The sequence below is a fragment of the Lissotriton helveticus genome, chromosome 7 (assembly GCF_964261635.1).
Source record: "Lissotriton helveticus chromosome 7, aLisHel1.1, whole genome shotgun sequence".
NCBI lineage: Eukaryota > Metazoa > Chordata > Amphibia > Caudata > Salamandridae > Lissotriton > Lissotriton helveticus.
This window is the reverse complement of record NC_136068.1, coordinates 1,053,044,229-1,053,056,744: the sequence shown is the minus strand read 5'-3', so window position 1 is coordinate 1,053,056,744 and position 12,516 is coordinate 1,053,044,229. Positions and strand designations below refer to the sequence as shown.

At 50.6% G+C, this 12,516-nt stretch overlaps 1 protein-coding gene across 4 annotated transcripts in view; it reads left to right on the top strand.

Annotated features, from left to right (window-relative positions):
- Positions 1-12,516, top strand: part of DNAH17 (dynein axonemal heavy chain 17) — a 12,633,448-nt gene that overhangs the window by 7,830,688 nt on the left and 4,790,244 nt on the right. The gene's annotated exons all lie outside the window — the stretch shown is intronic.

The following is a 12,516-nucleotide window of genomic DNA, read 5'->3' as shown; positions in this document are numbered from 1 at the left end:
GGGGGCTCCTGGGAGTTCCAAGGTCCACCAGGTAGGTGACCTCTCCCTTTTGCTCAATGATGATATGGGGTCCAGACCATTTGTCTTGGAGAGCTGCTGGGGCCACTGGCTCCAACACCCACACCTTCTGTCCTGCATGATAAACAGTTAGGACAGCCTTTTGGTCATGCCAAGCTTTTTGAAGTTCTTGCCTGGCCTCAAGGTTTTTGGATGCCTTCTCCATGTACTCTGCCATCCTGGAGCGGAGACCAAGTACATAGTCCACTATGTCAAGTTTAAGCTTTTTGAGAGGAAACTCCCATCCTTCCTTTACCAGACACAGGGGTCCTCTTACAGGATGCCCAAACAGAAGCTCAAAAGGGCTGTAGCCAACCCCCTTCTGTGGGACCTCTCTATAAGCAAACAGGAGGCAGGGTAAAAGGATGTCCCATCTTCGCCTAAGCTTTTCAGGTAACCCTTTTATCATCCCTTTTAGGGTCTTGTTGAATCTCTCCACAAGCCCATTGCACTGTGGGTGATAAGGTGTGGTAAATTTGTAATTTACACCACACTCCATCCACATTGCAGTCAAGTATCCTGACATGAAGTTTGCACCTCTGTAAGAGACAACCTCCTTAGGAAACCCCACTCTGGAGAAAACTCCAAGTAGGGCCCTGGCCACAACAGGAGCTGTAGTGGTCCTAAGGGGAATCTTCTGGATACCAGGTGGCATGATCCACTACCACCAGTATAAATCTGTGCCCAGATGCTGTTGGGGGGTCCATTGGTCCAACAATGTCTATCCCCACTCTCTCAAAGGGCACCCCCACGACAGGTAGTGGTATAAGGGGGGCCTTTGTGGTGCCACCTGATTTGCCACTGGCTTGGCAGGTGACACATGAGCGGCAAAACTCTTTAGTGTCTTCAGACATGTTAGGCCAGTGAAAGTGTGGGGCAAGCCTGTCCCAAGTCTTGTTCTGGCCTAAGTGACCTGCAAGGGGAATTTAATGGGCTAAGGTGAGAAGGAAACCTCTAAGAGTATAGGTGTCCTTCATCCCAGTATACCTTGTGGGCACCTGTAGCATTCCCTGCAGCCTCAGCAGCAGCCTGCTGTCTGAGGGGTTCAAGGGAGGAACAGTCTAACTGTGCCTGTCTCAAGTCTGCCCTGGAAGGTCCCCCGTCCCAAGAAACTCAACCTGTTCAGGTTCAAGCTCTTCTAGGACAGTTCCTTCTGGGGTCTTTGGGTCAGCCTCCTGAGAGAGCTGATCCTCAGCCTGAGGCAGGGGGGAAGGCTCTGCCTTACCCCTACTGCTCTTCCTCTTGGGTAGTGTCTGGTCCATTCTTCCAGGATCCAGCACCTGTTCAGCTGGGCATTTCTTGGCCTGTGACCTGGTCACAGCAAGGACATGTGAGGAGAGACCTAACATTTCTACATGAGTCCTGTACTCCACATCTGACCACATGGAGGATTCCAAATCATTGCCCAAGAGACAATCTACTGGGAGGTCTGAAATAAACTACAACCCTTTTGAGGCCAGTTACCCCTCCCCAGGAGAAGTTAACAACTGCCATACTGTGATTGGTAGTGACATTGCTAGCATTGGTCACTAGGTAGTCTGAACCTAGCATGATCTGGTCAGGGTCCACAAATGTTGGTGTCACCATAGTGACACTGGCACATGTGTCCCTGTAGGCCTGAGCCATTTTCCCATTGATTAAAGGCGTTTGCCTGTATTTGCCCAGAGTACTGGGACTTACAGTAGGGGTCATATCCATATCCCCAGTATAAACAAGAACTGCCTGAGTAGGTATTCTGACTAAGTCAGAACCCACCTCAGTTCACAGGGTCAACCCTGCCTGCCAGCTAAGACAATTGGTGGTGGGGGCGACACATACGGCTGGTCACTTGTTGGATCCAGTCTTTTCCAACATTTTGGGGCTTACAGCTAGGGCACCTAGATTAGTGTGCTGGTCAGATCATTGTTTAGTGTCCCTCTTCCTTCCGCTCCCTACCTCACTCCCTAGAGTCAATCTCAAAGCTACGCTCAGACGTTGCTGGCATAAGCTTAGGTTGGAGGAGCTTCTTGTCGCCCTAAAAGCTTGCCCTCCAACGCTTAGCACGGATCCAGAACAGGCCTACAAAACATTTTGTGAATGGCTCACATGTGCTTTAGACTCGCTAATTCCGGTGAAGCAGTCTGTTGGTCGCTGCACTAAATCCAATCCCTGGTATAATGACTCCCTTGCTATCTTGCGTAGTGCCTGTAAAAAACTTGAGCGGGTCAGGAGGAGGAATTACGACCCAGAGGCAAAAAAACAGTACCAGGATGGGATTAAAGCCTACCATAAAGCGATACATTTGGCACGGGCTGCTTATCTCACCGATGAAATCAAGGCTAGTAAAAATCCTATCAAATGCATTTTCAAAATTTTGAGTGACTTCAAAAACAGGAAAAAAAAACTCCTCATACATTTACTTCAGGCAAACAGTGTGAAGCTTTGGCCAAATTCTTTGTCCTGAAAGTAGAAGCCATCTACAAATCTTTCCCCAGCTGCCCCATAGATCAGGTAGCCACCCCGGTTCCTCGGCCTATTAACACTTTATTGGCTATCCCCACCATTACTAAGGATGAGCTTCTTGCTCTAAGTTGTAGGGTTAAATCAGGATCCCCTTTAGACCCCATGCGGCCGGATCTCGTCAAAGACTGTCTTCCGGTCCTTCTCGATCCTCTATGCCAAGTGATCAACTCCTCTTTTTCCTCGGCGGTAGTACCACAGGCTTGGAAACTAGCTAGGGTGGTGCCCCTGCTGAAAAAACCCTCCCTTGACCCCACTAAGCCCGAAAATTTTAGGCCGATATCCCTTCTGCCCTGGGCCGCCAAAGTGGCGGAGGCCCACGCTAACAACATTCTTTCGAGCTTTTTGAACAGCAATAGCATCCTGGATCCCTCTCAGATGGGCTTCTGCCCCGGACATAGTACAGAGACTGCACTCCTGGCGGTATGTGAACATCTGCGGACTATTTTGGATGAGGGTCAAACAGCGGCGCTGATTTTGCTCAATCTCAGCGCTGCGTTTGATACCGTCTACCATCAAATCCTATTATGCCGCCTGGAGGAGGCTGGGTAGTGGGTCTGGCCTTGGACTGGTTCCGTTCCTTTCTTACTAACAGGGCGTTTCAGGTTACAGCGCCCCCCTTTCTTTCCCATGTCCATCCTAGTAGCTGGGGGTTCCGCAGGGCTCTGCCTTAAGCCCCTGCTTGTTCAACCTCTACGTCCAGCCTTTGGCGAGGGTAGCGGGTGAAGTCAGCCTGACCTTGGTGTCATACGCCAACGATACACAGCTGGTGGTAGCCTTCTCGGATGGCGGTGTTCAGGGCTCTGTGCAGTTTCGGACTGGGCTTGAGGCGATTGCCAAGTGGATGACCACCAACTGTTTAAAACTTAATGCTAGCAAATCTGAGGTGCTGTTGGTGGGTAGAAACAAGGACCTTTGGAGCACTCAGTGGTGGCCAACATTCATGGGTAATGCCCCAATCCCCAAGCCAGCGGTAAAAAATCTGGGGATCTGGCTTGATTCCACTCTTGGGTTCCAGGGACACACAAAGTGGCCGGCACTTGTTTCGGTCTCCTACGTGGCCTTAGGCCCATCCTGGGATTTTTTGTTCCTGCTACACGCCAATTGATTGTTCAGGCTACTATCCTGTCGTGCATTGACTACGCAAATTCTCTTTTGCTAGGGGCTAATAAGGTGGATGTGCTCCGCTTGGAGAGAGCCCAAAATGCTACAGTGCGGGTCCTGCTTAGGCTCCCTAGATTCTGTTCTACATCGGGCGCCATTAGGCGACTCCATTGGTTGCCCGTGAAAAAAAGGATTGAATTTAAAGCACTGTGCCTAGCGTTAAAAATCTTCAAATTTTCTTCCCCCGAAATTTTATCCAGCCTGCTGACCCCATACATTCCCAACCGCCAACAACGTTTGGCGGAGCAGCTGTTGGCTGTGGTCCCTCGTGTGAAACGTGCTAGAGCCGGGGGGAGGTCCTTCGGCCTTCTGGCCGCGAGGTTGTGGAACTCCCTTCCTGGTCAGATCCGCCGTTTGGATGGTTTGTTCCCCTTCCGTAAGGCCAGTAAAACTTTTTTGTTCCCCAGATAATTGCTTTGCTACTTCCACTTTTTTCCGCTAGCGCCGGGACGCCCCTTCGCTGGGGCAGCTGCGCGCTTTACAAAACTACTTAATAATAATAATAATAATAATAAAACCTTGGGGGGTACACTACCACTACTAACTGTACTAGGGGGTGCAGGTGTCTTAGGGACAGTATGGTAGGAGTTGGGCCTTTATTGGTGCACTCACTAAACCAGTGAGTCTTACTTTTACAGTATTGGCACCATGGTTTCTTAGGACCATCATTCTTCTTCTTTTGGGAATTCTGGGTCCCACCCTCCTTAGATTGTTGAGGCCCTGTTGAAGACTTCTGGTCATTTTGCTTATTCTCATTATTACCCTTCTGGTCTGCTTTCTTTTGGCCACCACCCTAGTTCTGGTTCTGCTGCTTGACCCTGGTTCTGACCCATCTGTCTGCCTTCTTTCCCAATTCTTGGGGAGAGGTCAGATCTGAGTCAATCAGGTGCTGATGCAACAACTGGTTCTGACAATTATTTAAGATTTGCTCTCTCATAATTAGATTATACAATCCTGTGTAATCAGTAACTTTACTTCCCAGTAACCAGCCTTCCAAAGCCTTAGTGGCACAATCAACAAAGTCAGTCCAATCCTGAGCCTGAGTTTTCTGGGTATCTCTGAACATTAACCTGTACTGTTCAGTTGTTAAGCCAAACCCATCAATCAGTGCAGTTTTCAGGACTTGGTAATCATTAGCATCCTCATCTTTAACAGTGAGGAGCTTATCTCTACCTTTGCCTTCAAAGGAGAGCCACAATATAGCTGCCCACTGACTCTGGGGCACCTGCTGTACTTTGCAGGCCCTCTCCAGAGCAGTAATCCACTTGTGGATATCATCTCCTGTCTTATAGGAGGGCACTGTTTTACTCAGGTTTCTAGTATCAAAACCCCTATCTTTATCCCTAGGGATATTGCTGCCACCAGTGGGTACTACCCCACTCAACTGTTGCTCTCTGGCAAAGGCAAGCTTCTCTTTGGCAAGGGCACGTTCTTCCCTTTGAATCCTCAGATTAGCCTCCTTCATTTTTGCCTCATGCTCTCTCCTCTGAGGGAAAGTCATCCTCCTCTGAGCAGATGCATGAGAGGCATGAGAGTGAACAGATCTGTTGGAGTCCCTAGAATAAGATCTCTCTCTTCTGACCCCAAAGTTAGGCCTGCTTGTGGATGGCACTGGGGGTCCCCCAGTTCCATCCCTATGTAGGTCTAAGTTGGCTCTTGTAAGTCTGCTGACTAAAGGTTGGCCATTTTCTGCCTCATCCTCAGATACATCCCCTTCTGCCCTACTATCTACATTCTCTGTTTCAGGTAGGTTAGAGTCTGGATCCTCTGGATCACCTTCTAAGGGGGGCATGCTCCCATCTGGATTAGAGGGGCCTGTGTTAAAAGCCCTTCTAGCATCATATGTCTCTAAGAGACCTAACAGAAAAGGATTGGTAGGGTTAGAACCCTGTTTCAGTTTCCTGGAGGTACACAATTGTCTCATCTCCTGGAAGCTGAGTGCTGCATATCTGGAAAGAACCTGTGGAGGGTCACTAACCACTAGGGGAGTCACTGAGGCCTCCCCATGGGTAGACATGCTTTCTAGTGAGGTGCAAGTGATGCACTTACCTACACTATGGGTTTTCCTACTGATCCCTTGCTAAGAGTTGTAGTCAGGGTGTGCTAGGCCCTTTCTACTACAACAGCTGGTTCAGTAGAACTCAGAGTATTTCTAAGCTTGTTATATGTACCTATGGTACCTTATGTGATCTTTCAAATGATATTTCAAGATTATATTTGGTAAAATCAACAGCAAGCTCAAATCCCAACTGCGCACACCAATGTGAGACGTTGGCCTGATATATGATGTTCACTAGTTCTAGTGATCACCTCGTATCAGTCCAAACAACCCTTATGGTGATTGGTTGTAAGTCAACCTTATAGACCAGCTATCCTAATGGTAGCATGGACAAAGCAGTCTTAGGCTAAACTCTTTTGACATATGAAGCCAGCTGTTTTACCACATATAACCCCTTGAATACCAGATGAAAGGACACCACACAGGTTGTTATGAAAATAAACAATATATTTATTAATAACAAACACCTCTGAACTCTTTATGAGGTCAGAGGGCTAAGCACATGACAATCTCTTAGGAAAAATACGATAAGTTGCAAAAAATTACAATGGTGCCCTAGGGGCACGACAAACCATATACTAAGTAAATGGTATAAGGAAATCGATAGAAGGAATGGAGCTGTCCAGAGGCTGTAGGTTCGCTGGGACTACACTATCCTAACCTCTGGTAAGTAATAGGAGGCCCACGGGACGCGTGTGCAGAGTGTGAACTCACACGCGAGATGCGGAACAAAGTCAAGGGACAGTACAGTTTACGAAAAAGGTAAGTACGGACAGTCTTTACTATCTAGGACTGAAACGACTTGAAATCAGGACACTAGGAGAGTTAATCTACCCCTGAGCACCGAAATGCTCTTGTTACCTCACCCACGGGCTGCGGGTGCATAGGTGTCAAAGTGTGTCGGGTTTCAGCGTCGAAGTCTATGGAGCCTTGAAGAAAGATGCTGCAGGCGACCAGGTGGAAGATGTCCGGTGCAATCCAGGGATGGATCGAGGAAGAAGAGGACCTGAAAGCAGAGGGGACAGTGTTCAAAGTCACTAGCCAGTGACTGGTGTGGAACCAGGAAGGAACCAGATGCTGTTGTCGCAATCAGGTGAAGAGTGGATGCTTGTCTCTGCAGCCACATGGACCCGGAGGTGTCTTCGATGACCAGGATGGAGGCACAAGCTGTCCCTCGCAGGCTCTCACTATCGGCAGTGTCGGATTCGGATTTGGAGTCAACAGGCCTTGACAAAGGCAACCCACGCGGTGAGTGGAAACGGCGTCTGGTGCGGACCAGGAGGGTCCGGGTTACTTCTCTTTTGGAAGGAAGCAAGGGCCAGTCTGGAGCAACCAGACCAGCAGTGAAGATTTCAAGGATCGTCGTCTAGGGGGCCACTAGCCAGCCGGCAAGTAACCAGACAACTGAGACACTGACACTGACCCACAAAAGGCAGGGAACGAGATACCTACATTTGTAATCTTATTAGATCACATGCCCCCAAAAAAGATTGCATTTCAGCTGCCTGCAAAATTGCTGAACACCGAAGAAAAAGAGGAATCCTATCCAGATGATTTGATTGGGGCAGCGTACCTGTGACCTATCAATCAGTGACCTCAGGCCTAGGTCATAGGGCTTGTCTGACAATGCATTTGTGATTTAGGGTTAATGTGGAGCTCACAACGGGCAATGTCATTAATAAAGACGCAATTTTATTCTTATAAATGAATGTATGGTTCTCCATATCAGCATCGACTTTTTCCATATTAACAGAAGAAAGGGAAGGCTGTTCAGAAATAAACCATCTACCAATGGATTGTACTTTGTATTGTGGTCTGGTACGCACTGGCCAAGAAGCATCCCTAAAATGGGTTGTGTCCTTATTCCACTAGAGCAAAGGTTGTGACCATTGCGTTAGCACGCAGAGTTCCCAACCTGAACATCTGTCAGTTAGCAACATGGGCCTCACTGCACATGTTCACCAAACACTACTGCTTGGACAGTTGGGTCAGTTGGGATGGGCACTTTACCTGTTCAGTCCTGTAGGACTTTTTGGTTTCAATCATGTTCGAAGACCCACCTCTGGTCCTCTGGGAAGGTATTGTTTGGGTATCTAGTCTGAGGTAAGGAATGTACGGCTAGAAGTCTCTATCAGATGAAGATGTTACATTCCTTCGGTAATGCCTTGTCTGCTAGAGACTTTACCTAGCCGCACATTCCTTATCGACCCACCCATTCTCCCTACTTTGTGAACGGATTTTAAAGTTATCGACTGGTCCCCTTTTCAGGGCCCTAGTTCTACACACCAGTGTTCAGTGTTCTTCGTGGCTCCGTGCTTTGACAGGGAAAGTTGCAAAAAGAAACTGACGTCAGCCCACTGGGGTGGCATCTATGAAAGTGACAACTCCACAGCGGACCAAACAACATCAATTAACGGCACACAGGTATACTGCTCAAGAAAAAATTCCAGATCCGGTCTGACACCTAGAGATAATTCTAAGGTAAGGAATCTGGAGCTCGGTAGAGTCTATACCGGATAAGCCGTTACTGAAGGTAAGCAACTTATTCTTCTCAGCCCTTCCAGTACACAATATCCTTGAACTATTTGGATGAAAAAGTAGATGAATTTCTAGGTTTTGTCACTCTGAACAGCTGTGTAATAAGTTATATCTGAAAGAGACACGTTAGTGATAGATTCCTTACCTTAGAATATCCCCAGGCGCCAGACTGGATCTGGAAAGTTTTTTCGTCAGCAGTACCCCTGCGCGCCGGTAGGCGTCATCGTACGGCTCCGCGTACTTCACTAGCATCGTAATCGCCGAAATGACATCGCTGGAGCTACTTAGACACGCCCATGCGTGCTGACGTCAGTTCTTTCTTTTTCCACGCCAACAAGCGCAGATCCGGAGAGAGCGGTACCCCCAGTCATTTTTTGACTGACTTTTTGTATCTGTTTTCAAGTATATATCAATCATACAGGTGCATAGGGATGCCCGGTTTTAAGTCCTGCGCGGCCTGTCCCTTCACAATGTTGATGACGGACCCGAACTGTGAGTGTCTCTACTGCCTGGGGCGCGACCACGACTCCAAATCGTATCCCCACTGCCGGGCCATGGCTCCAAAAACTTTGCGGGAGTGGTCCCGAAAGTGGCTGGAGGCCCAGGAGCCAGTTCCGCGCCGTTCAAGGTCCCGGTCCTGAGTAGGGCTGGGAGTAGTTTGCGAACTAGTGCTTCGTAAAGCTACGCAAAGTGCACTTCGCACTACGTGAGCTACGTGTAGCACAACGCGAACTGTGTAGTACCCTGTTCGCATTGTGCAAGATGCCGTTTTCAATGATTGCACATTGGGGACAAGCATCTGGCACTGTGCAATCATTGAAAGCAGCATCTTGCACAGTGCGAGCTGTAGTTTTCTGCCGCTCGAGTAGATTTTTACTCGAGCTGCAGCTTTCTCAACACGGACACGTAGTTTCTCATCGTGAGCGGTCGCTCGCAGTGAGAAACCTGACCTCCCCGCATTGAGAATCTCACCGGGAGGTTTATTTTCCACGCTCGCGATCAACAACTTGATGTTGCTGATCGCAATCAAGGAAAAAGTCTTGCCGGGATGTCATTTTGCTTCCTCGCGGACACCAACTTGACGTTGAGGACCGCGAGCAAGCAAATAAATTACCGCTGCACTACGCTTCGTGCGTTTGCACTATGCTACATGCAGTTCGCGTAGTGCGAAGTAGCGCAAACTACACGAGCGTAGCGTAGTGCTTTGCCCAGGCCTAGTCCTGAGGGAGGTAGAGGGACAGGCCGTGGAGCCATCACCATCATTCGAAGTCTTCGCACTCGGAGTCAGGTAAGGCGAAGCAGAAGAAGGCGAAGAAGCGTTGTCGCTCTTCACCTTCCCCTAGCCGGTCGCAGGATGCGGCTAAGGGTGCAGGTGGCGCCGCCACTGGGGTTCCGGCGGACCCTACGCAGTTGTCAATGGCCTACCCGCCCTTTCTCGGTCCATCGGCGACTGTGGCCAAGCTGCAGGAGTTCCTGTCAGCCATGGCACATGTCTTCGAACCGTCCAGCCCCGTGGGCCCAGTTGGGGGTTCCTTGTCCTTCAACGTTGCCGGCTCTGGCCCCAACGTCATCTGGCCCTGTACGACCTCCACCTGCATCGACGTCGCCGACGCCGGCTGACGCCATCCTTCCCTAGCGTGGGACAAGTGCCGGAAGGGTGTCAACCGACGCCGATTCCGACGCCGTTTGTGAATTTCTTTCCCTTTGTCCACCCACCTCCCGTATGTTTTACCTGTTCCACAGGCTACGGAGGATGGGGAGGACTGTGAGGGGTCTGAGTACCCTCTCGCAGCCCAATGCAAGTTAGACCCGGACCTAGGATGAGGATCCGAGGGATGCAGGTGACCAGGATTATGCTCCGGAACCTGGCGCACTGTTTCCTTCTACCGTGGCTACGGAGGAGTGTGGATCATATTCTATGGTGTTGCATAGGGCAGCCGAGGCTCTCCACCTCAAACTCCCTACTGTGTCTGTCAGGACTAATCTCCTGACAGAGGTGCTACGGCCAGCTTCTGCTACAACGGAGCCGCTGCTGCCCTTTAACAACGCACTCTCCGACGCTCTTTTAAAACGGCACCTGGTCCAAGCACCTGGTCCAGGCCCAATACAGGGTCTCATGTGGACAAGAACATGGCCAGACACCATGCCCCGAGCGACCCCGTTTTTCTCTCCCTACACCCCACACCCGAGAGCTTGGTTGTCCAAGCCTCTGCATTCCCAAGCGCATTCCCTTCCGCACCTCCGGACAGGGAATCCAAGAAACTGGAGCAATTTGGGAAGAAGACTTTCTCTTCCGCCAGTTCAGTCCTGCGGTCTGTGAACACTGCATGACTCTTGGGCCGTTACTCCCATTCTTTGTGGGATATGGTTGCGCAAGTGCTGCCTCAGTGTCAGGTGGAGGCTCGGACAATTCTTTCCCAAGCTATTACTGAGAGGAGAGAAGCAGCCAAGTTCACCATCCGTTGTGGTCTTGACACTGCTGACTCACTGGGCATGGCGATTTCGACGACAGTGGCGCTACGCTGTCACGCCTGGCTAAGGACTACTGGCTTTTTTGGGGATGTCCAGAACACATTAATGGACATGCCTTTTGATAGCACTCGCCTGTTTGGCGATAAAGCAGACTGCGTGTTGGAACTTTTAAGGACTCATGGGCTATGGCCAAGTCCTTAGGCGTTTCGGTCACACGCACTCCTTCTGCTTCGGCTTTTCGCTCTTTTCATGGCCAAGGAAGGGGCGCCCAAGTACGTTCATTTCAAAGCCACAGGCCTACGCAGCAACAGTTTCAGCGCAGTCACGGGCATGGGACCCACAGAGGCGGGTCACAGGGCCAGCGTGCGGGTCAGTCCACCACCCCCCTGCAGCCGCTGCCTCCAAATCCTCCTAGTCCTGTATTCCAGGCCCACGAGACGCGAGTGGGTGGCAGGATTCGCCATCGCCTCCACCACTGGTGCACCATCACATCGGACAGGCGGGTTCTGCAACTGTTCCAAAGGGGCTACTCCCTCCACTTCGAGACTACCCCTCCAGTCATGCCACCACAGTACCACCCATTGTCGGGGGATAACACTTCTCTAGCAGGAAGTTGCGGCCCTCCTGGCCAAGGGGGCCATCGAACCCTTTCCAACGCCAGAAGGAGGTTGGGGTTGTTATTCCCACTACTTTTTGGTTCCAAAGAAGGACAAGGGCCTGCGTCCTATCTTAGACCTTCGGACCGTTAATCGCTTCCTCCGGAAGGAGAAGTTCAAAATGCTCACACTTGCTCAGGTCTTGTCTGCCCTAGCTCCGCAAGACTGGGTGGTAGCGTTGGACCTGTAGGACGCTTATTTTCATATCCCCGTCCTGCCAGACCACCGGCGTTACCTGCAATTCATGGTAGGGCAGGAGCATTTTCAGTTCACTGTGCTCCCCTTGGGCCTTACCAGCGCCCCTCGGGTGTTCACGAAAGTGATGGCGGTGTTCACAGCTCATCTGCGCAGATCAGGGCTTTCAGTCTTCTCCTATCTCGATGACTGGCTGTTGAAGTCGGGCTCGCCCCAGGCAGTTGTCTCCACCTCCAGACCACAGCCGACCTCCTGTATTTGCTCGGGTTCTCCATCAATATGCCGAAGTCTCACCTGATTCCCTCTCAGAAGCTCCTCTTCATCTGCCCGGTTCTGGACACGGTGCAGTTTAGAGTCTATCCTCCCAAACAGCGAGTCCGGGACATTCGGGCTATGATTCCGATCTTTCGGCCCTTGTACTGGGTTTAGGTCAGGACGACCTTGAGGTTGCTGGGCCTTATGGCCTCCTGCATCCTGCTCACCAATCACGCCAGATAGCATATGCGGGCTCTGCAGTGGGACCTGAAGTCCAGTGGGCGCAGTATCAGGGGAACCTGTCTGACAATGTCCAGCTCTCGGAGGGCACTGCACAACAATTGCAGTGGTGGCTCACGGATCAGTGTTGGGTCAACGGCAGATCCCGCTCCCTTCTCCAACCAGAGCACACAGTGGTGACGGATGCGACACTCCTGGGATGGGGCGGCCACTTGGGAGAGGCAGAGATCAGAGGCCTCTGGTCTCCGGCCGAGATCATGCTCCATATCAACCTTCTGGAGTTTTGGGCGATCCATCTTACACTGAAGGTATTCCTTCCCTCTGTCAAGGAGAAGGTGGTGCAGGTGTTCACAGACAACACCAACACTATGTGGTATTGCA